Source organism: Chiloscyllium plagiosum, unplaced genomic scaffold (genome assembly GCF_037043375.1).
Source record: "Chiloscyllium plagiosum isolate Xiang-an unplaced genomic scaffold, Cpla_swu_hap1 HiC_scaffold_18, whole genome shotgun sequence".
NCBI classification, from domain to species: domain Eukaryota; kingdom Metazoa; phylum Chordata; class Chondrichthyes; order Orectolobiformes; family Hemiscylliidae; genus Chiloscyllium; species Chiloscyllium plagiosum.
Genome location: NW_028270156.1, coordinates 97,940,002 through 97,966,249, shown reverse-complemented (window position 1 = coordinate 97,966,249; position 26,248 = coordinate 97,940,002). Strand labels below are relative to the sequence as shown.

General features: G+C 45.4%; 9 non-coding genes across 9 annotated transcripts; all 9 read left to right on the top strand.

Annotated features, from left to right (window-relative positions):
* Positions 1-2,911: 2,911 nt before the first annotated feature.
* trnal-cag (transfer RNA leucine (anticodon CAG)) lies at positions 2,912-2,993 on the top strand. Its single transcript has one exon. It is a non-coding gene; the product is annotated as a tRNA-Leu (tRNA).
* A 3,282-nt stretch (positions 2,994-6,275) lies between these two features.
* On the top strand, positions 6,276-6,357 carry trnal-cag (transfer RNA leucine (anticodon CAG)). The gene has a single exon. It is a non-coding gene; the product is annotated as a tRNA-Leu (tRNA).
* Positions 6,358-9,639: 3,282 nt separating this feature from the next.
* Positions 9,640-9,721, top strand: trnal-cag (transfer RNA leucine (anticodon CAG)). The gene has a single exon. It is a non-coding gene; the product is annotated as a tRNA-Leu (tRNA).
* Positions 9,722-11,263: 1,542 nt separating this feature from the next.
* On the top strand, positions 11,264-11,336 carry trnag-ucc (transfer RNA glycine (anticodon UCC)). Its single transcript has one exon. It is a non-coding gene; the product is annotated as a tRNA-Gly (tRNA).
* A 1,667-nt stretch (positions 11,337-13,003) lies between these two features.
* Positions 13,004-13,085, top strand: trnal-cag (transfer RNA leucine (anticodon CAG)). The gene has a single exon. It is a non-coding gene; the product is annotated as a tRNA-Leu (tRNA).
* A 3,282-nt stretch (positions 13,086-16,367) lies between these two features.
* Positions 16,368-16,449, top strand: trnal-cag (transfer RNA leucine (anticodon CAG)). Its single transcript has one exon. It is a non-coding gene; the product is annotated as a tRNA-Leu (tRNA).
* Positions 16,450-19,732: 3,283 nt separating this feature from the next.
* Positions 19,733-19,814, top strand: trnal-cag (transfer RNA leucine (anticodon CAG)). The gene has a single exon. It is a non-coding gene; the product is annotated as a tRNA-Leu (tRNA).
* Positions 19,815-21,356: 1,542 nt separating this feature from the next.
* trnag-ucc (transfer RNA glycine (anticodon UCC)) lies at positions 21,357-21,429 on the top strand. The gene has a single exon. It is a non-coding gene; the product is annotated as a tRNA-Gly (tRNA).
* A 1,667-nt stretch (positions 21,430-23,096) lies between these two features.
* Positions 23,097-23,178, top strand: trnal-cag (transfer RNA leucine (anticodon CAG)). Its single transcript has one exon. It is a non-coding gene; the product is annotated as a tRNA-Leu (tRNA).
* Positions 23,179-26,248: the final 3,070 nt, after the last annotated feature.

The following is a 26,248-nucleotide window of genomic DNA, read 5'->3' as shown; positions in this document are numbered from 1 at the left end:
CCTTCATTTCCGTCCTGGAAACATCGGAAGGGAAAGGTAATCTAATCGAGACTGTGTTTGGTGAAATTCACTTTTTACGGCCAATTCTTATTATGTTCTTTCTTCCTCTCTTTTCAGCATTGTCTGGAAAGTCGTGGTGCAGTAAGGCTGCAGTATGTTAGAAAGAGTCGTTTGGAAATGCCCTGTTGTTAGTTGTGAGATTACTTTATGACTCATGCCCTCGGATTGTATCACATTTAGCATTCATGCATCTCTGTGTCTGAAAATGCATGAGGTATGCCAGTTTTGTTTGTGTTCCGTGTTAAATGCTTTCTGTTTTGCGATTCGCTCAATACATTTCGATTTAACAGGGTTTCTGAGGTAACTTCCAGCAGCAAAAATCCTCAGCTGAGGATCTGGGAAAATTTCACAGAGTATGGTCAGTCGGAGCTAAAGTAAGGAAGTCGTTCGTTTCTGCAGTGTTTCACAATACTACTTTTCCCGTGAGCAGTCGAACAGACGAAATGATTGTGCCACAGACTGCGATGGCAAACTCCGCTAAAAAGTAATCCTTTAAAGCCGGTGGAAGCAACGTGACGTTATTGGGGTACACCGTGGAAAAAGATACTTCGGTGGACCTCGTCCATGCTCACCACATAGCCAAAATTAAACAAGTCCCGTTCCCCAGCATTTGGCCCCAATCCCGCTAAACGCATCCTATCCAGAAACTCACCCGATTACCTTTGCAATTTTCTGAGTGTAATAGCCTCCTCCACTTCCTCTGGTAGATCATTCCAAACACGCACAAACTTCTTTATGGGAAATGTGCCTCAGGACCTTTGTCACTTTCAGCCCACTCACATTAAAGCTATGCTGTCGAGTTTTCAACTCACACCAACTTGGATAAAACACGTAAATACTCAGTTTACCACCCTTCCATAAGGTCATGTCGCAGCTGTTACGCTGCAGGGAAAGTCGTCCCAGCCTATTCCACCTCGCCCTACGGTACAAACATCGACGACATCTTTGTCTATATTTTGTCATCAATTTAACGTGTCTTTTTTTTTACGTTTTCAAGAGGTCGATTACGCTGGAAAACAACGAGCTATTGGAAACAGAAAGGTGAAACGAAGAACGGATTCAACTTTCAGTGCTGGACGCCACTGCATCGCAGCACGGCCGGCTGCGGCTAGTTTCTGTAGTATGGTGGCCATCACGTTCACCTAACAAGCGAATGGTCCCCAGTTCGAAACTGGGCAGAAACTGCTTTGTTCTTCAACTGCAGCCTTTCACATGGACAAGAGCTGAGCTTTCTTGCATGCTTTCCCATCTGCAAACCTGCCTTTGAATTTGCTTGATCAAATCTGCTCTGGGAGTGAAATGTAATGCAATTCCATTTAATTACAGTGCAAAGCGTTGTTAAGTTTTTCTCCAACCTGGTTCTGATCATATGCCATTCTGTTGGAGAGTATAGTTACCGCCTTCTGATCCTTCCACGAAAAGCAGTACCGCATTTGCCTTCCTTGCGCAGGCCGCTCGGTTCAAAGACAGGAAAGAAGCAGATGCTCTGGTGTCACAGCGCACCACGAATTCCTGAACTTGTCTGCCTGTCAAATGTACCCCAAGGTCGTCTCAGAAAGACCTCATTTGGAAGCTGTCAATCGCTATTCAATGTGCGAGAATTGGCACCAGATATCCTGAATCATGTTTTGGAGCAATTCGCACGTTAGTGGCTCATTCAATCAGCAACAGCAATGAAAGAAATTGCACTCTCAGAGGAACCTTTCGACTTGCGCATTCATAGCGTCGCTAGTATTAAGATCCGCCCCGAGATCTAAGTCATGTTGGAACTGAAACGGAGGAATCGACAGAGAGGCTACAGAATGACATCGCATCCATTTGGTTTTCTTTAAATCACTGACCAGCAGGAAAATGTAAACGGGGAGGGCGAGTGGAGAAGTGAGGCAGTTGCAGCTCTGGTGAAATTCCTTCTTTGTGATTCACTCAGCAACCAGAGACGTGAAGGTGACTCAGGCGTGAAAGCTCTTCACATCGAGAACAAAAAGCACTCAAGGGCAGTTAGCACCTCTTCTGGAGTGGGGGTGGGGTGAGGTAATTACCTTTTGACTTCTGTTACTATGTTCAGAAACTGGCTTTTAGATTGAGGTGAACAGAAACTGCATTTCTAAAAAGCACCACCGAATTAAGCAAAATTTCTTGAGTCGCTTCTCCTCGATTCCCACACAGGTTTCCAACTCAGTTGGTATCCATGTGGCTCATGTCCAGGAGTGAACATCTCAGCAGCAAATTGCACGGTTAAGGTAAAAGGCAAGGAAAGTGGCATCTCGAACTGGCTCCGAGGTCAGAGCATTCTCACAATGTGATCTGTCGTTCTCGGATTGTAATGCTACCTCCGGTTTTAGGGTGGATAACATTCTTTGGGGCTCTTATTCTGAAAAAAAAACAGACACAGTGACTGAAACTATGCTGCACGGTATGATGTGGATCACGGCCTGCTCAGGTTTCTGCATTTTCCCTGTAGTCCGGTGTGTTTCGTGTTCCGTGTAAACGTGAAAGTCGTCCTGTTTCGAGCAATGGGTGAAATCATTTAGCAAAGCGAGAATGGAAATTCCAGTAATGTCAAGCAGCTCATGGTTGTTTGACCAAATCATAAGCGAACCCATATTCTCACGCACTCACAGATACATTTGTAGCTGAAAAGAGTCTGAGAAGATAGGCTCAGCTGAACATTGATTTTTGTCTGGATTGATGGGCTATCAATATCTGCTGCGAAATTGACATTGTAGCCGGCCACATCCCAGCAGCTGTGCGAGTCCGAGAGGAATCATTGAACCCATTTCATGTGACTTTGCATCTGTTGTTATGCAGGAGCACAATTAGAAATAGAAGAAAATGAGGCGGCGCGGCCGCTGGTAGTGTGGCCGAGCGGTCTAAGGCGCTGGATCCAGGTTCCAGTCTCGAAAGGGGCGTGGGTTCGAATCCCACCACTGCCATTTCTGCTGATCAACTCCAACGCTGCAGCTTGTTAAAATGCTGTTTCGGTGCCCACTGTATATTGATGTCGAAAACAAAAGTAAAATGGGTTTGCTTCCCAGGGAACTAACTGTGGTGTGGGATACTGCCAAATATTTCAAAATGTCTCTACTCTCATGATCGTGTTCGCCTCCCGCTCGGAAAATCGCAATCAGTTCTGCCGTCCCAGGCAAGTTGAGCTTTTACTGGAACCGAATGGAGACTGTTATTTCATCGTTGTTGTGAAACGAAGTCCTACGGTGACTCTACTCGTTGTTATTTGGGTTTCTAGCTAATGGGAAAATCGTTCCAATGAATTTCGATGTCATACCTTGTTGAATTTCTCCCATTTCCTTCATTTCCGTCCTGGAAACATCGGAAGGGAAAGGTAATCTAATCGAGACTGTGTTTGGTGAAATTCACTTTTTACGGCCAATTCTTATTATGTTCTTTCTTCCTCTCTTTTCAGCATTGTCTGGAAAGTCGTGGTGCAGTAAGGCTGCAGTATGTTAGAAAGAGTCGTTTGGAAATGCCCTGTTGTTAGTTGTGAGATTACTTTATGACTCATGCCCTCGGATTGTATCACATTTAGCATTCATGCATCTCTGTGTCTGAAAATGCATGAGGTATGCCAGTTTTGTTTGTGTTCCGTGTTAAATGCTTTCTGTTTTGCGATTCGCTCAATACATTTCGATTTAACAGGGTTTCTGAGGTAACTTCCAGCAGCAAAAATCCTCAGCTGAGGATCTGGGAAAATTTCACAGAGTATGGTCAGTCGGAGCTAAAGTAAGGAAGTCGTTCGTTTCTGCAGTGTTTCACAATACTACTTTTCCCGTGAGCAGTCGAACAGACGAAATGATTGTGCCACAGACTGCGATGGCAAACTCCGCTAAAAAGTAATCCTTTAAAGCCGGTGGAAGCAACGTGACGTTATTGGGGTACACCGTGGAAAAAGATACTTCGGTGGACCTCGTCCATGCTCACCACATAGCCAAAATTAAACAAGTCCCGTTCCCCAGCATTTGGCCCCAATCCCGCTAAACGCATCCTATCCAGAAACTCACCCGATTACCTTTGCAATTTTCTGAGTGTAATAGCCTCCTCCACTTCCTCTGGTAGATCATTCCAAACACGCACAACCTTCTTTATGGGAAATGTGCCTCAGGTCCTTTGTCACTTTCAGCCCACTCACATTAAAGCTATGCTGTCGAGTTTTCAACTCACACCAACTTGGATAAAACACGTAAATACTCAGTTTACCACCCTTCCATAAGGTCATGTCGCAGCTGTTACGCTGCAGGGAAAGTCGTCCCAGCCTATTCCACCTCGCCCTACGGTACAAACATCGACGACATCTTTGTCTATATTTTGTCATCAATTTAACGTGTCTTTTTTTTTACGTTTTCAAGAGGTCGATTACGCTGGAAAACAACGAGCTATTGGAAACAGAAAGGTGAAACGAAGAACGGATTCAACTTTCAGTGCTGGACGCCACTGCATCGCAGCACGGCCGGCTGCGGCTAGTTTCTGTAGTATGGTGGCCATCACGTTCACCTAACAAGCGAAAGGTCCCCAGTTCGAAACTGGGCAGAAACTGCTTTGTTCTTCAACTGCAGCCTTTTACATGGACAAGAGCTGAGCTTTCTGGCATGCTTTCCCATCTGCAAACCTGCCTTTGAATTTGCTTGATCAAATCTGCTCTGGGAGTGAAATGTAATGCAATTCCATTTAATTACAGTGCAAAGCGTTGTTAAGTTTTTCTCCAACCTGGTTCTGATCATATGCCATTCTGTTGGAGAGTGTAGTTACCGCCTTCTGATCCTTCCACGAAAAGCAGTACCGCATTTGCCTTCCTTGCGCAGGCGGCTCGGTTCAAAGACAGGAAAGAAGCAGATGCTCTGGTGTCACAGCGCACCACGAATTCCTGAACTTGTCTGCCTGTCAAATGTACCCCAAGGTCGTCTCAGAAAGACCTCATTTGGAAGCTGTCAATCGTTATTCAATGTGCGAGAATTGGCACCAGATATCCTGAATCATGTTTTGGAGCAATTCGCACGTTAGTGGCTCATTCAATCAGCAACAGCAATGAAAGAAATTGCACTCTCAGAGGAACCTTTCGACTTGCGCATTCATAGCGTCGCTAGTATTAAGATCCGCCCCGAGATCTAAGTCATGTTGGAACTGAAACGGAGGAATCGACAGAGAGGCTACAGAATGACATCGCATCCATTTGGTTTTCTTTAAATCACTGACCAGCAGGAAAATGTTAACGGGGAGGGCGAGTGGAGAAGTGAGGCAGTTGCAGCTCTGGTGAAATTCCTTCTTTGTGATTCACTCAGCAACCAGAGACGTGAAGGTGACTCAGGCGTGAAAGCTCTTCACATCGAGAACAAAAAGCACTCAAGGGCAGTTAGCACCTCTTCTGGAGTGGGGGTGGGGTGAGGTAATTACCTTTTGACTTCTGTTACTATGTTCAGAAACTGGCTTTTAGATTGAGGTGAACAGAAACTGCATTTCTAAAAAGCACCACGGAATTTAGCAAAATTTCTTGAGTCGCTTCTCCTCGATTCCCACACAGGTTTCCAACTCAGTTGGTATCCATGTGGCTCATGTCCAGGAGTGAACATCTCAGCAGCATATTGCACGGTTAAGGTAAAAGGCAAGGAAAGTGGCATCTCGAACTGGCTCCGAGGTCAGAGCATTCTCACAATGTGATCTGTCGTTCTCGGATTGTAATGCTACCTCCGGTTTTAGGGTGGAGAACATTCTTTGGGGCTCTTATTCTGAAAAAAAAACAGACACAGCGACTGAAACTATGCTGCACGGTATGATGTGGATCACGGCCTGCTCAGGTTTCTGCATTTTCCCTGTAGTCCGGTGTGTTTCGTGTTCCGTGTAAACGTGAAAGTCGTCCTGTTTCGAGCAATGGGTGAAATCATTTAGCAAAGCAAGAATGGAAATTCCAGTAATGTCAAGCAGCTCATGGTTGTTTGACCAAATCATAAGCGAACCCATATTCTCACGCACTCACAGATACATTTGTAGCTGAAAAGAGTCTGAGAAGATAGACTCAGCTGAACATTGATTTTTGTCTGGATTGATGGGCTATCAATATCTGCTGCGAAATTGACATTGTAGCCGGCCACATCCCAGCAGCTGTGCGAGTCCGAGAGGAATCATTGAACCCATTTCATGTGATTTTGCATCTGTTGTTATGCAGGAGCACAATTGGAAATAGAAGAAAATGAGGCGGCGCGGCCGCTGGTAGTGTGGCCGAGCGGTCTAAGGCGCTGGATCCAGGTTCCAGTCTCGAAAGGGGCGTGGGTTCGAATCCCACCACTGCCATTTCTGCTGATCAACTCCAACGCTGCAGCTTGTTAAAATGCTGTTTCGGTGCCCACTGTATATTGATGTCGGAAACAAAAGTAAAATGGGTTTGCTTCGCAGGGAACTAACTGTGGTGTGGGATACTGCCAAATATTTCAAAATGTCTCTACTCTCATGATCGTGTTCGCCTCCCGCTCGGAAAATCGCAAACAGTTCTGCCGTCCCAGGCAAGTTGGGCTTTTACTGGAACCGAATGGAGACTGTTATTTCATCGTTGTTGTGAAACGAAGTCCTACGGTGACTCTGCTCGTTGTTATTTGGGTTTCTAGCTAATGGGAAAATCGTTCCAATGAATTTCGATGTCATACCTTGTTGAATTTCTCCCATTTCCTTCATTTCCGTCCTGGAAACATCGGAAGGGAAAGGTAATCTAATCGAGACTGTGTTTGGTGAAATTCACTTTTTACGGCCAATTCTTATTATGTTCTTTCTTCCTCTCTTTTCAGCATTGTCTGGAAAGTCGTGGTGCAGTAAGGCTGCAGTATGTTAGAAAGAGTCGTTTGGAAATGCCCTGTTGTTAGTTGTGAGATTACTTTATGACTCATGCCCTCGGATTGTATCACATTTAGCATTCATGCATCTCTGTGTCTGAAAATGCATGAGGTATGCCAGTTTTGTTTGTGTTCCGTGTTAAATGCTTTCTGTTTTGCGATTCGCTCAATACATTTCGATTTAACAGGGTTTCTGAGGTAACTTCCAGCAGCAAAAATCCTCAGCTGAGGATCTGGGAAAATTTCACAGAGTATGGTCAGTCGGAGCTAAAGTAAGGAAGTCGTTCGTTTCTGCAGTGTTTCACAATACTACTTTTCCCGTGAGCAGTCGAACAGACGAAATGATTGTGCCACAGACTGCGATGGCAAACTCCGCTAAAAAGTAATCCTTTAAAGCCGGTGGAAGCAACGTGACGTTATTGGGGTACACCGTGGAAAAAGATACTTCGGTGGACCTCGTCCATGCTCACCACATAGCCAAAATTAAACAAGTCCCGTTCCCCAGCATTTGGCCCCAATCCCGCTAAACGCATCCTATCCAGAAACTCACCCGATTACCTTTGCAATTTTCTGAGTGTAATAGCCTCCTCCACTTCCTCTGGTAGATCATTCCAAACACGCACAACCTTCTTTATGGGAAATGTGCCTCAGGTCCTTTGTCACTTTCAGCCCACTCACATTAAAGCTATGCTGTCGAGTTTTCAACTCACACCAACTTGGATAAAACACGTAAATACTCAGTTTACCACCCTTCCATAAGGTCATGTCGCAGCTGTTACGCTGCAGGGAAAGTCGTCCCAGCCTATTCCACCTCGCCCTACGGTACAAACATCGACGACATCTTTGTCTATATTTTGTCATCAATTTAACGTGTCTTTTTTTTTACGTTTTCAAGAGGTCGATTACGCTGGAAAACAACGAGCTATTGGAAACAGAAAGGTGAAACGAAGAACGGATTCAACTTTCAGTGATGGACGCCACTGCATCGCAGCACGGCCGGCTGCGGCTAGTTTCTGTAGTATGGTGGCCATCACGTTCACCTAACAAGCGAAAGGTCCCCAGTTCGAAACTGGGCAGAAACTGCTTTGTTCTTCAACTGCAGCCTTTTACATGGACAAGAGCTGAGCTTTCTGGCATGCTTTCCCATCTGCAAACCTGCCTTTGAATTTGCTTGATCAAATCTGCTCTGGGAGTGAAATGTAATGCAATTCCATTTAATTACAGTGCAAAGCGTTGTTAAGTTTTTCTCCAACCTGGTTCTGATCATATGCCATTCTGTTGGAGAGTGTAGTTACCGCCTTCTGATCCTTCCACGAAAAGCAGTACCGCATTTGCCTTCCTTGCGCAGGCGGCTCGGTTCAAAGACAGGAAAGAAGCAGATGCTCTGGTGTCACAGCGCACCACGAATTCCTGAACTTGTCTGCCTGTCAAATGTACCCCAAGGTCGTCTCAGAAAGACCTCATTTGGAAGCTGTCAATCGTTATTCAATGTGCGAGAATTGGCACCAGATATCCTGAATCATGTTTTGGAGCAATTCGCACGTTAGTGGCTCATTCAATCAGCAACAGCAATGAAAGAAATTGCACTCTCAGAGGAACCTTTCGACTTGCGCATTCATAGCGTCGCTAGTATTAAGATCCGCACCGAGATCTAAGTCATGTTGGAACTGAAACGGAGGAATCGACAGAGAGGCTACAGAATGACATCGCATCCATTTGGTTTTCTTTAAATCACTGACCAGCAGGAAAATGTTAACGGGGAGGGCGAGTGGAGAAGTGAGGCAGTTGCAGCTCTGGTGAAATTCCTTCTTTGTGATTCACTCAGCAACCAGAGACGTGAAGGTGACTCAGGCGTGAAAGCTCTTCACATCGAGAACAAAAAGCACTCAAGGGCAGTTAGCACCTCTTCTGGAGTGGGGGTGGGGTGAGGTAATTACCTTTTGACTTCTGTTACTATGTTCAGGAACTGGCTTTTAGATTGAGGTGAACAGAAACTGCATTTCTAAAAAGCACCACCGAATTTAGCAAAATTTCTTGAGTCGCTTCTCCTCGATTCCCACACAGGTTTCCAACTCAGTTGGTATCCATGTGGCTCATGTCCAGGAGTGAACATCTCAGCAGCAAATTGCACGGTTAAGGTAAAAGGCAAGGAAAGTGGCATCTCGAACTGGCTCCGAGGTCAGAGCATTCTCACAATGTGATCTGTCGTTCTCGGATTGTAATGCTACCTCCGGTTTTAGGGTGGATAACATTCTTTGGGGCTCTTATTCTGAAAAAAAAACAGACACAGTGACTGAAACTATGCTGCACGGTATGATGTGGATCACGGCCTGCTCAGGTTTCTGCATTTTCCCTGTAGTCCGGTGTGTTTCGTGTTCCGTGTAAACGTGAAAGTCGTCCTGTTTCGAGCAATGGGTGAAATCATTTAGCAAAGCAAGAATGGAAATTCCAGTAATGTCAAGCAGCTCATGGTTGTTTGACCAAATCATAAGCGAACCCATATTCTCACGCACTCACAGATACATTTGTAGCTGAAAAGAGTCTGAGAAGATAGACTCAGCTGAACATTGATTTTTGTCTGGATTGATGGGCTATCAATATCTGCTGCGAAATTGACATTGTAGCCGGCCACATCCCAGCAGCTGTGCGAGTCCGAGAGGAATCATTGAACCCATTTCATGTGACTTTGCATCTGTTGTTATGCAGGAGCACAATTAGAAATAGAAGAAAATGAGGCGGCGCGGCCGCTGGTAGTGTGGCCGAGCGGTCTAAGGCGCTGGATCCAGGTTCCAGTCTCGAAAGGGGCGTGGGTTCGAATCCCACCACTGCCATTTCTGCTGATCAACTCCAACGCTGCAGCTTGTTAAAATGCTGTTTCGGTGCCCACTGTATATTGATGTCGGAAACAAAAGTAAAATGGATTTGCTTCCCAGGGAACTAACTGTGGTGTGGGATACTGCCAAATATTTCAAAATGTCTCTACTCTCATGATCGTGTTCGCCTCCCGCTCGGAAAATCGCAAACAGTTCTGCCGTCCCAGGCAAGTTGGGCTTTTACTGGAACCGAATGGAGACTGTTATTTCATCGTTGTTGTGAAACGAAGTCCTACGGTGACTCTACTCGTTGTTATTTGGGTTCCTAGATAATGGGAAAATCGTTCCAATGAATTTCGATGTCATACCTTGTTGAATTTCTCCCATTTCCTTCATTTCCGTCCTGGAAACATCGGAAGGGAAAGGTAATCTAATCGAGACTGTGTTTGGTGAAATTCACTTTTTACGGCCAATTCTTATTATGTTCTTTCTTCCTCTCTTTTCAGCATTGTCTGGAAAGTCGTGGTGCAGTAAGGCTGCAGTATGTTAGAAAGAGTCGTTTGGAAATGCCCTGTTGTTAGTTGTGAGATTACTTTATGACTCATGCCCTCGGATTGTATCACATTTAGCATTCATGCATCTCTGTGTCTGAAAATGCATGAGGTATGCCAGTTTTGTTTGTGTTCCGTGTTAAATGCTTTCTGTTTTGCGATTCGCTCAATACATTTCGATTTAACAGGGTTTCTGAGGTAACTTCCAGCAGCAAAAATCCTCAGCTGAGGATCTGGGAAAATTTCACAGAGTATGGTCAGTCGGAGCTAAAGTAAGGAAGTCGTTCGTTTCTGCAGTGTTTCACAATACTACCTTTCCCGTGAGCAGTCGAACAGACGAAATGATTGTGCCACAGACTGCGATGGCAAACTCCGCTAAAAAGTAATCCTTTAAAGCCGGTGGAAGCAACGTGACGTTATTGGGGTACACCGTGGAAAAAGATACTTCGGTGGACCTCGTCCATGCTCACCACATAGCCAAAATTAAACAAGTCCCGTTCCCCAGCATTTGGCCCCAATCCCGCTAAACGCATCCTATCCAGAAACTCACCCGATTACCTTTGCAATTTTCTGAGTGTAATAGCCTCCTCCACTTCCTCTGGTAGATCATTCCAAACACGCACAACCTTCTTTATGGGAAATGTGCCTCAGGTCCTTTGTCACTTTCAGCCCACTCACATTAAAGCTATGCTGTCGAGTTTTCAACTCACACCAACTTGGATAAAACACGTAAATACTCAGTTTACCACCCTTCCATAAGGTCATGTCGCAGCTGTTACGCTGCAGGGAAAGTCGTCCCAGCCTATTCCACCTCGCCCTACGGTACAAACATCGACGACATCTTTGTCTATATTTTGTCATCAATTTAACGTGTCTTTTTTTTTACGCTTTCAAGAGGTCGATTACGCTGGAAAACAACGAGCTATTGGAAACAGAAAGGTGAAACGAAGAACGGATTCAACTTTCAGTGCTGGACGCCACTGTGCCGCAGCACGGCCGGCGGCGGCTAGTTTCTGTAGTGTGGTGGTCATCACGTTCGCCTTCCACGCGAATGGTCCCCAGTTCGAAACTGGGCAGAAACTGCTTTGTTCTTCAACTGCAGCCTTTGACATGGACAAGAGCTGAGCTTTCTTGCATGCTTTCCCATCTGCAAACCTGCCTTTGAATTTGCTTGATCAAATCTGCTCTGGGAGTGAAATGTAATGCAATTCCATTTAATTACAGTGCAAAGCGTTGTTAAGTTTTTCTCCAACCTGGTTCTGATCATATGCCATTCTGTTGGAGAGTGTAGTTACCGCCTTCTGATCCTTCCACGAAAAGCAGTACCGCATTTGCCTTCCTTGCGCAGGCGGCTCGGTTCAAAGACAGGAAAGAAGCAGATGCTCTGGTGTCACAGCGCACCACGAATTCCTGAACTTGTCTGCCTGTCAAATGTACCCCAAGGTCGTCTCAGAAAGACCTCATTTGGAAGCTGTCAATCGTTATTCAATGTGCGAGAATTGGCACCAGATATCCTGAATCATGTTTTGGAGCAATTCGCACGTTAGTGGCTCATTCAATCAGCAACAGCAATGAAAGAAATTGCACTCTCAGAGGAACCTTTCGACTTGCGCATTCATAGCGTCGCTAGTATTAAGATCCGCACCGAGATCTAAGTCATGTTGGAACTGAAACGGAGGAATCGACAGAGAGGCTACAGAATGACATCGCATCCATTTGGTTTTCTTTAAATCACTGACCAGCAGGAAAATGTAAACGGGGAGGGCGAGTGGAGAAGTGAGGCAGTTGCAGCTCTGGTGAAATTCCTTCTTTGTGATTCACTCAGCAACCAGAGACGTGAAGGTGACTCAGGCGTGAAAGCTCTTCACATCGAGAACAAAAAGCACTCAAGGGCAGTTAGCACCTCTTCTGGAGTGGGGGTGGGGTGAGGTAATTACCTTTTGACTTCTGTTACTATGTTCAGAAACTGGCTTTTAGATTGAGGTGAACAGAAACTGCATTTCTAAAAAGCACCACCGAATTTAGCAAAATTTCTTGAGTCGCTTCTCCTCGATTCCCACACAGGTTTCCAACTCAGTTGGTATCCATGTGGCTCATGTCCAGGAGTGAACATCTCAGCAGCAAATTGCACGGTTAAGGTAAAAGGCAAGGAAAGTGGCATCTCGAACTGGCTCCGAGGTCAGAGCATTCTCACAATGTGATCTGTCGTTCTCGGATTGTAATGCTACCTCCGGTTTTAGGGTGGATAACATTCTTTGGGGCTCTTATTCTGAAAAAAAAACAGACACAGTGACTGAAACTATGCTGCACGGTATGATGTGGATCACGGCCTGCTCAGGTTTCTGCATTTTCCCTGTAGTCCGGTGTGTTTCGTGTTCCGTGTAAACGTGAAAGTCGTCCTGTTTCGAGCAATGGGTGAAATCATTTAGCAAAGCAAGAATGGAAATTCCAGTAATGTCAAGCAGCTCATGGTTGTTTGACCAAATCATAAGCGAACCCATATTCTCACGCACTCACAGATACATTTGTAGCTGAAAAGAGTCTGAGAAGATAGACTCAGCTGAACATTGATTTTTGTCTGGATTGATGGGCTATCAATATCTGCTGCGAAATTGACATTGTAGCCGGCCACATCCCAGCAGCTGTGCGAGTCCGAGAGGAATCATTGAACCCATTTCATGTGACTTTGCATCTGTTGTTATGCAGGAGCACAATTAGAAATAGAAGAAAATGAGGCGGCGCGGCCGCTGGTAGTGTGGCCGAGCGGTCTAAGGCGCTGGATCCAGGTTCCAGTCTCGAAAGGGGCGTGGGTTCGAATCCCACCACTGCCATTTCTGCTGATCAACTCCAACGCTGCAGCTTGTTAAAATGCTGTTTCGGTGCCCACTGTATATTGATGTCGAAAACAAAAGTAAAATGGGTTTGCTTCCCAGGGAACTAACTGTGGTGTGGGATACTGCCAAATATTTCAAAATGTCTCTACTCTCATGATCGTGTTCGCCTCCCGCTCGGAAAATCGCAATCAGTTCTGCCGTCCCAGGCAAGTTGAGCTTTTACTGGAACCGAATGGAGACTGTTATTTCATCGTTGTTGTGAAACGAAGTCCTACGGTGACTCTACTCGTTGTTATTTGGGTTTCTAGCTAATGGGAAAATCGTTCCAATGAATTTCGATGTCATACCTTGTTGAATTTCTCCCATTTCCTTCATTTCCGTCCTGGAAACATCGGAAGGGAAAGGTAATCTAATCGAGACTGTGTTTGGTGAAATTCACTTTTTACGGCCAATTCTTATTATGTTCTTTCTTCCTCTCTTTTCAGCATTGTCTGGAAAGTCGTGGTGCAGTAAGGCTGCAGTATGTTAGAAAGAGTCGTTTGGAAATGCCCTGTTGTTAGTTGTGAGATTACTTTATGACTCATGCCCTCGGATTGTATCACATTTAGCATTCATGCATCTCTGTGTCTGAAAATGCATGAGGTATGCCAGTTTTGTTTGTGTTCCGTGTTAAATGCTTTCTGTTTTGCGATTCGCTCAATACATTTCGATTTAACAGGGTTTCTGAGGTAACTTCCAGCAGCAAAAATCCTCAGCTGAGGATCTGGGAAAATTTCACAGAGTATGGTCAGTCGGAGCTAAAGTAAGGAAGTCGTTCGTTTCTGCAGTGTTTCACAATACTACTTTTCCCGTGAGCAGTCGAACAGACGAAATGATTGTGCCACAGACTGCGATGGCAAACTCCGCTAAAAAGTAATCCTTTAAAGCCGGTGGAAGCAACGTGACGTTATTGGGGTACACCGTGGAAAAAGATACTTCGGTGGACCTCGTCCATGCTCACCACATAGCCAAAATTAAACAAGTCCCGTTCCCCAGCATTTGGCCCCAATCCCGCTAAACGCATCCTATCCAGAAACTCACCCGATTACCTTTGCAATTTTCTGAGTGTAATAGCCTCCTCCACTTCCTCTGGTAGATCATTCCAAACACGCACAAACTTCTTTATGGGAAATGTGCCTCAGGTCCTTTGTCACTTTCAGCCCACTCACATTAAAGCTATGCTGTCGAGTTTTCAACTCACACCAACTTGGATAAAACACGTAAATACTCAGTTTACCACCCTTCCATAAGGTCATGTCGCAGCTGTTACGCTGCAGGGAAAGTCGTCCCAGCCTATTCCACCTCGCCCTACGGTACAAACATCGACGACATCTTTGTCTATATTTTGTCATCAATTTAACGTGTCTTTTTTTTTACGTTTTCAAGAGGTCGATTACGCTGGAAAACAACGAGCTATTGGAAACAGAAAGGTGAAACGAAGAACGGATTCAACTTTCAGTGCTGGACGCCACTGCATCGCAGCACGGCCGGCTGCGGCTAGTTTCTGTAGTATGGTGGCCATCACGTTCACCTAACAAGCGAAAGGTCCCCAGTTCGAAACTGGGCAGAAACTGCTTTGTTCTTCAACTGCAGCCTTTTACATGGACAAGAGCTGACCTTTCTGGCATGCTTTCCCATCTGCAAACCTGCCTTTGAATTTGCTTGATCAAATCTGCTCTGGGAGTGAAATGTAATGCAATTCCATTTAATTACAGTGCAAAGCGTTGTTAAGTTTTTCTCCAACCTGGTTCTGATCATATGCCATTCTGTTGGAGAGTGTAGTTACCGCCTTCTGATCCTTCCACGAAAAGCAGTACCGCATTTGCCTTCCTTGCGCAGGCGGCTCGGTTCAAAGACAGGAAAGAAGCAGATGCTCTGGTGTCACAGCGCACCACGAATTCCTGAACTTGTCTGCCTGTCAAATGTACCCCAAGGTCGTCTCAGAAAGACCTCATTTGGAAGCTGTCAATCGTTATTCAATGTGCGAGAATTGGCACCAGATATCCTGAATCATGTTTTGGAGCAATTCGCACGTTAGTGGCTCATTCAATCAGCAACAGCAATGAAAGAAATTGCACTCTCAGAGGAACCTTTCGACTTGCGCATTCATAGCGTCGCTAGTATTAAGATCCGCCCCGAGATCTAAGTCATGTTGGAACTGAAACGGAGGAATCGACAGAGAGGCTACAGAATGACATCGCATCCATTTGGTTTTCTTTAAATCACTGACCAGCAGGAAAATGTAAACGGGGAGGGCGAGTGGAGAAGTGAGGCAGTTGCAGCTCTGGTGAAATTCCTTCTTTGTGATTCACTCAGCAACCAGAGACGTGAAGGTGACTCAGGCGTGAAAGCTCTTCACATCGAGAACAAAAAGCACTCAAGGGCAGTTAGCACCTCTTCTGGAGTGGGGGTGGGGTGAGGTAATTACCTTTTGACTTCTGTTACTATGTTCAGAAACTGGCTTTTAGATTGAGGTGAACAGAAACTGCATTTCTAAAAAGCACCACGGAATTTAGCAAAATTTCTTGAGTCGCTTCTCCTCGATTCCCACACAGGTTTCCAACTCAGTTGGTATCCATGTGGCTCATGTCCAGGAGTGAACATCTCAGCAGCATATTGCACGGTTAAGGTAAAAGGCAAGGAAAGTGGCATCTCGAACTGGCTCCGAGGTCAGAGCATTCTCACAATGTGATCTGTCGTTCTCGGATTGTAATGCTACCTCCGGTTTTAGGGTGGAGAACATTCTTTGGGGCTCTTATTCTGAAAAAAAAACAGACACAGTGACTGAAACTATGCTGCACGGTATGATGTGGATCACGGCCTGCTCAGGTTTCTGCATTTTCCCTGTAGTCCGGTGTGTTTCGTGTTCCGTGTAAACGTGAAAGTCGTCCTGTTTCGAGCAATGGGTGAAATCATTTAGCAAAGCAAGAATGGAAATTCCAGTAATGTCAAGCAGCTCATGGTTGTTTGACCAAATCATAAGCGAACCCATATTCTCACGCACTCACAGATACATTTGTAGCTGAAAAGAGTCTGAGAAGATAGACTCAGCTGAACATTGATTTTTGTCTGGATTGATGGGCTATCAATATCTGCTGCGAAATTGACATTGTAGCCGGCCACATCCCAGCAGCTGTGCGAGTCCGAGAGGAATCATTGAACCCATTTCATATGACTTTGCATCTGTTGTTATGCAGGAGCACAATTAGAAACAGAAGAAAATGAGGCGGCGCGGCCGCTGGTAGTGTGGCCGAGCGGTCTAAGGCGCTGGATCCAGGTTCCAGTCTCGAAAGGGGCGTGGGTTCGAATCCCACCACTGCCATTTCTGCTGAACAACTACAACGCTGCAGCTTGTTAAAATGCTGTTTCGGTGCCCACTGTATATTGATGTCGAAAACAAAAGTAAAATGGGTTTGCTTCCCAGGGAACTAACTGTGGTGTGGGATACTGCCAAATATTTCAAAATGTCTCTACTCTCATGATCGTGTTCGCCTCCCGCTCGGAAAATCGCAATCAGTTCTGCCGTCCCAGGCAAGTTGAGCTTTTACTGGAACCGAATGGAGACTGTTATTTCATCGTTGTTGTGAAACGAAGTCCTACGGTGACTCTACTCGTTGTTATTTGGGTTTCTAGCTAATGGGAAAATCGTTCCAATGAATTTCGATGTCATACCTTGTTGAATTTCTCCCATTTCCTTCATTTCCGTCCTGGAAACATCGGAAGGGAAAGGTAATCTAATCGAGACTGTGTTTGGTGAAATTCACTTTTTACGGCCAATTCTTATTATGTTCTTTCTTCCTCTCTTTTCAGCATTGTCTGGAAAGTCGTGGTGCAGTAAGGCTGCAGTATGTTAGAAAGAGTCGTTTGGAAATGCCCTGTTGTTAGTTGTGAGATTACTTTATGACTCATGCCCTCGGATTGTATCACATTTAGCATTCATGCATCTCTGTGTCTGAAAATGCATGAGGTATGCCAGTTTTGTTTGTGTTCCGTGTTAAATGCTTTCTGTTTTGCGATTCGCTCAATACATTTCGATTTAACAGGGTTTCTGAGGTAACTTCCAGCAGCAAAAATCCTCAGCTGAGGATCTGGGAAAATTTCACAGAGTATGGTCAGTCGGAGCTAAAGTAAGGAAGTCGTTCGTTTCTGCAGTGTTTCACAATACTACTTTTCCCGTGAGCAGTCGAACAGACGAAATGATTGTGCCACAGACTGCGATGGCAAACTCCGCTAAAAAGTAATCCTTTAAAGCCGGTGGAAGCAACGTGACGTTATTGGGGTACACCGTGGAAAAAGATACTTCGGTGGACCTCGTCCATGCTCACCACATAGCCAAAATTAAACAAGTCCCGTTCCCCAGCATTTGGCCCCAATCCCGCTAAACGCATCCTATCCAGAAACTCACCCGATTACCTTTGCAATTTTCTGAGTGTAATAGCCTCCTCCACTTCCTCTGGTAGATCATTCCAAACACGCACAAACTTCTTTATGGGAAATGTGCCTCAGGACCTTTGTCACTTTCAGCCCACTCACATTAAAGCTATGCTGTCGAGTTTTCAACTCACACCAACTTGGATAAAACACGTAAATACTCAGTTTACCACCCTTCCATAAGGTCATGTCGCAGCTGTTACGCTGCAGGGAAAGTCGTCCCAGCCTATTCCACCTCGCCCTACGGTACAAACATCGACGACATCTTTGTCTATATTTTGTCATCAATTTAACGTGTCTTTTTTTTTACGTTTTCAAGAGGTCGATTACGCTGGAAAACAACGAGCTATTGGAAACAGAAAGGTGAAACGAAGAACGGATTCAACTTTCAGTGCTGGACGCCACTGCATCGCAGCACGGCCGGCTGCGGCTAGTTTCTGTAGTATGGTGGCCATCACGTTCACCTAACAAGCGAAAGGTCCCCAGTTCGAAACTGGGCAGAAACTGCTTTGTTCTTCAACTGCAGCCTTTTACATGGACAAGAGCTGAGCTTTCTGGCATGCTTTCCCATCTGCAAACCTGCCTTTGAATTTGCTTGATCAAATCTGCTCTGGGAGTGAAATGTAATGCAATTCCATTTAATTACAGTGCAAAGCGTTGTTAAGTTTTTCTCCAACCTGGTTCTGATCATATGCCATTCTGTTGGAGAGTGTAGTTACCGCCTTCTGATCCTTCCACGAAAAGCAGTACCGCATTTGCCTTCCTTGCGCAGGCCGCTCGGTTCAAAGACAGGAAAGAAGCAGATGCTCTGGTGTCACAGCGCACCACGAATTCCTGAACTTGTCTGCCTGTCAAATGTACCCCAAGGTCGTCTCAGAAAGACCTCATTTGGAAGCTGTCAATCGTTATTCAATGTGCGAGAATTGGCACCAGATATCCTGAATCATGTTTTGGAGCAATTCGCACGTTAGTGGCTCATTCAATCAGCAACAGCAATGAAAGAAATTGCACTCTCAGAGGAACCTTTCGACTTGCGCATTCATAGCGTCGCTAGTATTAAGATCCGCCCCGAGATCTAAGTCATGTTGGAACTGAAACGGAGGAATCGACAGAGAGGCTACAGAATGACATCGCATCCATTTGGTTTTCTTTAAATCACTGACCAGCAGGAAAATGTAAACGGGGAGGGCGAGTGGAGAAGTGAGGCAGTTGCAGCTCTGGTGAAATTCCTTCTTTGTGATTCACTCAGCAACCAGAGACGTGAAGGTGACTCAGGCGTGAAAGCTCTTCACATCGAGAACAAAAAGCACTCAAGGGCAGTTAGCACCTCTTCTGGAGTGGGGGTGGGGTGAGGTAATTACCTTTTGACTTCTGTTACTATGTTCAGAAACTGGCTTTTAGATTGAGGTGAACAGAAACTGCATTTCTAAAAAGCACCACGGAATTTAGCAAAATTTCTTGAGTCGCTTCTCCTCGATTCCCACACAGGTTTCCAACTCAGTTGGTATCCATGTGGCTCATGTCCAGGAGTGAACATCTCAGCAGCATATTGCACGGTTAAGGTAAAAGGCAAGGAAAGTGGCATCTCGAACTGGCTCCGAGGTCAGAGCATTCTCACAATGTGATCTGTCGTTCTCGGATTGTAATGCTACCTCCGGTTTTAGGGTGGAGAACATTCTTTGGGGCTCTTATTCTGAAAAAAAAAACAGACACAGCGACTGAAACTATGCTGCACGGTATGATGTGGATCACGGCCTGCTCAGGTTTCTGCATTTTCCCTGTAGTCCGGTGTGTTTCGTGTTCCGTGTAAACGTGAAAGTCGTCCTGTTTCGAGCAATGGGTGAAATCATTTAGCAAAGCAAGAATGGAAATTCCAGTAATGTCAAGCAGCTCATGGTTGTTTGACCAAATCATAAGCGAACCCATATTCTCACGCACTCACAGATACATTTGTAGCTGAAAAGAGTCTGAGAAGATAGACTCAGCTGAACATTGATTTTTGTCTGGATTGATGGGCTATCAATATCTGCTGCGAAATTGACATTGTAGCCGGCCACATCCCAGCAGCTGTGCGAGTCCGAGAGGAATCATTGAACCCATTTCATGTGATTTTGCATCTGTTGTTATGCAGGAGCACAATTGGAAATAGAAGAAAATGAGGCGGCGCGGCCGCTGGTAGTGTGGCCGAGCGGTCTAAGGCGCTGGATCCAGGTTCCAGTCTCGAAAGGGGCGTGGGTTCGAATCCCACCACTGCCATTTCTGCTGATCAACTCCAACGCTGCAGCTTGTTAAAATGCTGTTTCGGTGCCCACTGTATATTGATGTCGGAAACAAAAGTAAAATGGGTTTGCTTCGCAGGGAACTAACTGTGGTGTGGGATACTGCCAAATATTTCAAAATGTCTCTACTCTCATGATCGTGTTCGCCTCCCGCTCGGAAAATCGCAAACAGTTCTGCCGTCCCAGGCAAGTTGGGCTTTTACTGGAACCGAATGGAGACTGTTATTTCATCGTTGTTGTGAAACGAAGTCCTACGGTGACTCTGCTCGTTGTTATTTGGGTTTCTAGCTAATGGGAAAATCGTTCCAATGAATTTCGATGTCATACCTTGTTGAATTTCTCCCATTTCCTTCATTTCCGTCCTGGAAACATCGGAAGGGAAAGGTAATCTAATCGAGACTGTGTTTGGTGAAATTCACTTTTTACGGCCAATTCTTATTATGTTCTTTCTTCCTCTCTTTTCAGCATTGTCTGGAAAGTCGTGGTGCAGTAAGGCTGCAGTATGTTAGAAAGAGTCGTTTGGAAATGCCCTGTTGTTAGTTGTGAGATTACTTTATGACTCATGCCCTCGGATTGTATCACATTTAGCATTCATGCATCTCTGTGTCTGAAAATGCATGAGGTATGCCAGTTTTGTTTGTGTTCCGTGTTAAATGCTTTCTGTTTTGCGATTCGCTCAATACATTTCGATTTAACAGGGTTTCTGAGGTAACTTCCAGCAGCAAAAATCCTCAGCTGAGGATCTGGGAAAATTTCACAGAGTATGGTCAGTCGGAGCTAAAGTAAGGAAGTCGTTCGTTTCTGCAGTGTTTCACAATACTACCTTTCCCGTGAGCAGTCGAACAGACGAAATGATTGTGCCACAGACTGCGATGGCAAACTCCGCTAAAAAGTAATCCTTTAAAGCCGGTGGAAGCAACGTGACGTTATTGGGGTACACCGTGGAAAAAGATACTTCGGTGGACCTCGTCCATGCTCACCACATAGCCAAAATTAAACAAGTCCCGTTCCCCAGCATTTGGCCCCAATCCCGCTAAACGCATCCTATCCAGAAACTCACCCGATTACCTTTGCAATTTTCTGAGTGTAATAGCCTCCTCCACTTCCTCTGGTAGATCATTCCAAACACGCACAACCTTCTTTATGGGAAATGTGCCTCAGGTCCTTTGTCACTTTCAGCCCACTCACATTAAAGCTATGCTGTCGAGTTTTCAACTCAGACCAACTTGGATAAAACACGTAAATACTCAGTTTACCACCCTTCCATAAGGTCATGTCGCAGCTGTTACGCTGCAGGGAAAGTCGTCCCAGCCTATTCCACCTCGCCCTACGGTACAAACATCGACGACATCTTTGTCTATATTTTGTCATCAATTTAACGTGTCTTTTTTTTTACGCTTTCAAGAGGTCGATTACGCTGGAAAACAACGAGCTATTGGAAACAGAAAGGTGAAACGAAGAACGGATTCAACTTTCAGTGCTGGACGCCACTGTGCCGCAGCACGGCCGGCGGCGGCTTGTTTCTGTAGTGTGGTGGTCATCACGTTCGCCTTCCACGCGAATGGTCCCCAGTTCGAAACTGGGCAGAAACTGCTTTGTTCTTCAACTGCAGCCTTTCACATGGACAAGAGCTGAGCTTTCTTGCATGCTTTCCCATCTGCAAACCTGCCTTTGAATTTGCTTGATCAAATCTGCTCTGGGAGTGAAATGTAATGCAATTCCATTTAATTACAGTGCAAAGCGTTGTTAAGTTTTTCTCCAACCTGGTTCTGATCATATGCCATTCTGTTGGAGAGTATAGTTACCGCCTTCTGATCCTTCCACGAAAAGCAGTACCGCATTTGCCTTCCTTGCGCAGGCCGCTCGGTTCAAAGACAGGAAAGAAGCAGATGCTCTGGTGTCACAGCGCACCACGAATTCCTGAACTTGTCTGCCTGTCAAATGTACCCCAAGGTCGTCTCAGAAAGACCTCATTTGGAAGCTGTCAATCGTTATTCAATGTGCGAGAATTGGCACCAGATATCCTGAATCATGTTTTGGAGCAATTCGCACGTTAGTGGCTCATTCAATCAGCAACAGCAATGAAAGAAATTGCACTCTCAGAGGAACCTTTCGACTTGCGCATTCATAGCGTCGCTAGTATTAAGATCCGCCCCGAGATCTAAGTCATGTTGGAACTGAAACGGAGGAATCGACAGAGAGGCTACAGAATGACATCGCATCCATTTGGTTTTCTTTAAATCACTGACCAGCAGGAAAATGTAAACGGGGAGGGCGAGTGGAGAAGTGAGGCAGTTGCAGCTCTGGTGAAATTCCTTCTTTGTGATTCACTCAGCAACCAGAGACGTGAAGGTGACTCAGGCGTGAAAGCTCTTCACATCGAGAACAAAAAGCACTCAAGGGCAGTTAGCACCTCTTCTGGAGTGGGGGTGGGGTGAGGTAATTACCTTTTGACTTCTGTTACTATGTTCAGAAACTGGCTTTTAGATTGAGGTGAACAGAAACTGCATTTCTAAAAAGCACCACCGAATTAAGCAAAATTTCTTGAGTCGCTTCTCCTCGATTCCCACACAGGTTTCCAACTCAGTTGGTATCCATGTGGCTCATGTCCAGGAGTGAACATCTCAGCAGCAAATTGCACGGTTAAGGTAAAAGGCAAGGAAAGTGGCATCTCGAACTGGCTCCGAGGTCAGAGCATTCTCACAATGTGATCTGTCGTTCTCGGATTGTAATGCTACCTCCGGTTTTAGGGTGGATAACATTCTTTGGGGCTCTTATTCTGAAAAAAAAACAGACACAGTGACTGAAACTATGCTGCACGGTATGATGTGGATCACGGCCTGCTCAGGTTTCTGCATTTTCCCTGTAGTCCGGTGTGTTTCGTGTTCCGTGTAAACGTGAAAGTCGTCCTGTTTCGAGCAATGGGTGAAATCATTTAGCAAAGCGAGAATGGAAATTCCAGTAATGTCAAGCAGCTCATGGTTGTTTGACCAAATCATAAGCGAACCCATATTCTCACGCACTCACAGATACATTTGTAGCTGAAAAGAGTCTGAGAAGATAGGCTCAGCTGAACATTGATTTTTGTCTGGATTGATGGGCTATCAATATCTGCTGCGAAATTGACATTGTAGCCGGCCACATCCCAGCAGCTGTGCGAGTCCGAGAGGAATCATTGAACCCATTTCATGTGACTTTGCATCTGTTGTTATGCAGGAGCACAATTAGAAATAGAAGAAAATGAGGCGGCGCGGCCGCTGGTAGTGTGGCCGAGCGGTCTAAGGCGCTGGATCCAGGTTCCAGTCTCGAAAGGGGCGTGGGTTCGAATCCCACCACTGCCATTTCTGCTGATCAACTCCAACGCTGCAGCTTGTTAAAATGCTGTTTCGGTGCCCACTGTATATTGATGTCGAAAACAAAAGTAAAATGGGTTTGCTTCCCAGGGAACTAACTGTGGTGTGGGATACTGCCAAATATTTCAAAATGTCTCTACTCTCATGATCGTGTTCGCCTCCCGCTCGGAAAATCGCAAACAGTTCTGCCGTCCCAGGCAAGTTGAGCTTTTACTGGAACCGAATGGAGACTGTTATTTCATCGTTGTTGTGAAACGAAGTCCTACGGTGACTCTACTCGTTGTTATTTGGGTTTCTAGCTAATGGGAAAATCGTTCCAATGAATTTCGATGTCATACCTTGTTGAATTTCTCCCATTTCCTTCATTTCCGTCCTGGAAACATCGGAAGGGAAAGGTAATCTAATCGAGACTGTGTTTGGTGAAATTCACTTTTTACGGCCAATTCTTATTATGTTCTTTCTTCCTCTCTTTTCAGCATTGTCTGGAAAGTCGTGGTGCAGTAAGGCTGCAGTATGTTAGAAAGAGTCGTTTGGAAATGCCCTGTTGTTAGTTGTGAGATTACTTTATGACTCATGCCCTCGGATTGTATCACATTTAGCATTCATGCATCTCTGTGTCTGAAAATGCATGAGGTATGCCAGTTTTGTTTGTGTTCCGTGTTAAATGCTTTCTGTTTTGCGATTCGCTCAATACATTTCGATTTAACAGGGTTTCTGAGGTAACTTCCAGCAGCAAAAATCCTCAGCTGAGGATCTGGGAAAATTTCACAGAGTATGGTCAGTCGGAGCTAAAGTAAGGAAGTCGTTCGTTTCTGCAGTGTTTCACAATACTACTTTTCCCGTGAGCAGTCGAACAGACGAAATGATTGTGCCACAGACTGCGATGGCAAACTCCGCTAAAAAGTAATCCTTTAAAGCCGGTGGAAGCAACGTGACGTTATTGGGGTACACCGTGGAAAAAGATACTTCGGTGGACCTCGTCCATGCTCACCACATAGCCAAAATTAAACAAGTCCCGTTCCCCAGCATTTGGCCCCAATCCCGCTAAACGCATCCTATCCAGAAACTCACCCGATTACCTTTGCAATTTTCTGAGTGTAATCGCCTCCTCCACTTCCTCTGGTAGATCATTCCAAACACGCACAAACTTCTTTATGGGAAATGTGCCTCAGGTCCTTTGTCACTTTCAGCCCACTCACATTAAAGCTATGCTGTCGAGTTTTCAACTCACACCAACTTGGATAAAACACGTAAATACTCAGTTTACCACCCTTCCATAAGGTCATGTCGCAGCTGTTACGCTGCAGGGAAAGTCGTCCCAGCCTATTCCACCTCGCCCTACGGTACAAACATCGACGACATCTTTGTCTATATTTTGTCATCAATTTAACGTGTCTTTTTTTTTACGTTTTCAAGAGGTCGATTACGCTGGAAAACAACGAGCTATTGGAAACAGAAAGGTGAAACGAAGAACGGATTCAACTTTCAGTGCTGGACGCCACTGCATCGCAGCACGGCCGGCTGCGGCTAGTTTCTGTAGTATGGTGGCCATCACGTTCACCTAACAAGCGAAAGGTCCCCAGTTCGAAACTGGGCAGAAACTGCTTTGTTCTTCAACTGCAGCCTTTTACATGGACAAGAGCTGAGCTTTCTGGCATGCTTTCCCATCTGCAAACCTGCCTTTGAATTTGCTTGATCAAATCTGCTCTGGGAGTGAAATGTAATGCAATTCCATTTAATTACAGTGCAAAGCGTTGTTAAGTTTTTCTCCAACCTGGTTCTGATCATATGCCATTCTGTTGGAGAGTGTAGTTACCGCCTTCTGATCCTTCCACGAAAAGCAGTACCGCATTTGCCTTCCTTGCGCAGGCGGCTCGGTTCAAAGACAGGAAAGAAGCAGATGCTCTGGTGTCACAGCGCACCACGAATTCCTGAACTTGTCTGCCTGTCAAATGTAGCCCAAGGTCGTCTCAGAAAGACCTCATTTGGAAGCTGTCAATCGTTATTCAATGTGCGAGAATTGGCACCAGATATCCTGAATCATGTTTTGGAGCAATTCGCACGTTAGTGGCTCATTCAATCAGCAACAGCAATGAAAGAAATTGCACTCTCAGAGGAACCTTTCGACTTGCGCATTCATAGCGTCGCTAGTATTAAGATCCGCCCCGAGATCTAAGTCATGTTGGAACTGAAACGGAGGAATCGACAGAGAGGCTACAGAATGACATCGCATCCATTTGGTTTTCTTTAAATCACTGACCAGCAGGAAAATGTAAACGGGGAGGGCGAGTGGAGAAGTGAGGCAGTTGCAGCTCTGGTGAAATTCCTTCTTTGTGATTCACTCAGCAACCAGAGACGTGAAGGTGACTCAGGCGTGAAAGCTCTTCACATCGAGAACAAAAAGCACTCAAGGGCAGTTAGCACCTCTTCTGGAGTGGGGGTGGGGTGAGGTAATTACCTTTTGACTTCTGTTACTATGTTCAGAAACTGGCTTTTAGATTGAGGTGAACAGAAACTGCATTTCTAAAAAGCACCACGGAATTTAGCAAAATTTCTTGAGTCGCTTCTCCTCGATTCCCACACAGGTTTCCAACTCAGTTGGTATCCATGTGGCTCATGTCCAGGAGTGAACATCTCAGCAGCATATTGCACGGTTAAGGTAAAAGGCAAGGAAAGTGGCATCTCGAACTGGCTCCGAGGTCAGAGCATTCTCACAATGTGATCTGTCGTTCTCGGATTGTAATGCTACCTCCGGTTTTAGGGTGGAGAACATTCTTTGGGGCTCTTATTCTGAAAAAAAAAACAGACACAGTGACTGAAACTATGCTGCACGGTATGATGTGGATCACGGCCTGCTCAGGTTTGTGCATTTTCCCTGTAGTCCGGTGTGTTTCGTGTTCCGTGTAAACGTGAAAGTCGTCCTGTTTCGAGCAATGGGTGAAATCATTTAGCAAAGCAAGAATGGAAATTCCAGTAATGTCAAGCAGCTCATGGTTGTTTGACCAAATCATAAGCGAACCCATATTCTCACGCACTCACAGATACATTTGTAGCTGAA